The following is a 1,640-nucleotide window of genomic DNA, read 5'->3' on the forward strand; positions in this document are numbered from 1 at the left end:
AATTATAATAAAACAAATTTTCATGAAAAATTGTTAGTTTTGATTTTTTTGTTTGTTTAAATGATTAAAAAAAAATATTTCCATTAAGAAATTTTTAAATGTATTTAACAATAAATTTAAACAAAGAGTTATAATGTTATGCATTGTCAGGTGGAATGGAAGTACAAACATCACTTCAATGTGGGTTTGGCTGATATAGGATATTAAGGGTTAAAGCAACATTTGGATATGAACATTGCATTTCATATTTTCTTTGCTCAGTTTTCTAGAATAAGGCAACTTTTATTTTTGTCCCAATCTAGAGTGGCCCTGTTTAAGGAGCTGGATTTTCCCTCACATTAAAAACTGACCTTCTGTCTTACTCTACCTTTCTGGAGAAGCAGGTAAATAGGGACATTTTTTTTCAAAAACATAAGATTAACTGTTCACCCTGTGTCTGTGAATTGTCTAACGACTTGCCTTAACCTACTTCCATGTATGTACCTATCTACAACCTTCCTATATGTGTCAGTAACAAATATATACTCCTTCTGGTTGCATGTTTTTGTTAAGTTGGAAGATGATATGGTTAATGAATATATGATACATTGATCCTGAAAGATGGAGGTAAAGACTCGGAGGATGATGACAACAGAATTGATAATATATCACCACCACCACAAAAAAAGAGATGATGAACCCTGGGCAGATGATCTCATGTTAACAGAACAGATATTACATTACACCCGATCCCAAAGGAGGATGTAATATCTGGGAAGATTAGTCCCATCTCCTTAGAAAGGTTGAGGTAATTCCTGGGAGGACGGGCTTTGATACTACACTACCTACATTAAAAGATTATACACTAATAGATTAAATCAGGATTTTGTTTTACAATAATTTTGTCCAACATCATTTGAAACCTCTTGCTGACTTACACCAGTCAGACAGGGGAAAAGACATTGAAAACCCCACCAATATCCAAGATGCATCCTCCGCCCCCCCCCCCTTCCTTGATGACATTTATAAGGCTCCCAGTCAGTCACAAGAACACTGTCTGGTAAGTGCTGGAAGGGCCATACTGATGACAAAACTTAACAAGAACAAAGACACTTTCCTGGATATACTTTTACTAGCATGAAAGGGAAGGGTTTTAATTTTGGTGCATCCGTTATTACATAGGACACTAAAATTAACTTTGCACCTGCACATTGGCAGCATTACACATATTGGTCAGGATACTAAAGAATTGGACAGATTGAGCATAGCAGATAGCATCGGCTTCCTTTCATCCACAAACTTTAGAAACAGATGTGACATTGTTTAAGGTAAATTCATGATTGCGCTTGGCTAGTTTGAATGTAAGGAGTATAAGGTATTCAAACCAGGAGTAGATGTAGCTGTGATCAATGAGATGCACTTCATTTTGTCTAGGGATTGACATATTTTTAGCATATGCGAATCCGCGGAGATAGAGTCAGTTTGTTTATGAAATACTCTTTGGGCACAACAGTTGACGTTATCTATAGGAATGCATGGGGTGCAAACTGGCCGTAACTGATATTGCTGTAAAATGTTTTGTGTTTCAGGTCATTGTGATTCATGCGCCCAGCACCACTCGCAAATGGATTTTCTTTTTCTGAGATCTGAATGTGTTCATA

This window comes from Euprymna scolopes, chromosome 26, assembly GCF_053919585.1.
Source record: "Euprymna scolopes isolate OS-2025 chromosome 26, ASM5391958v1, whole genome shotgun sequence".
Classification (NCBI taxonomy): Eukaryota; Metazoa; Mollusca; class Cephalopoda; order Sepiida; family Sepiolidae; genus Euprymna; species Euprymna scolopes.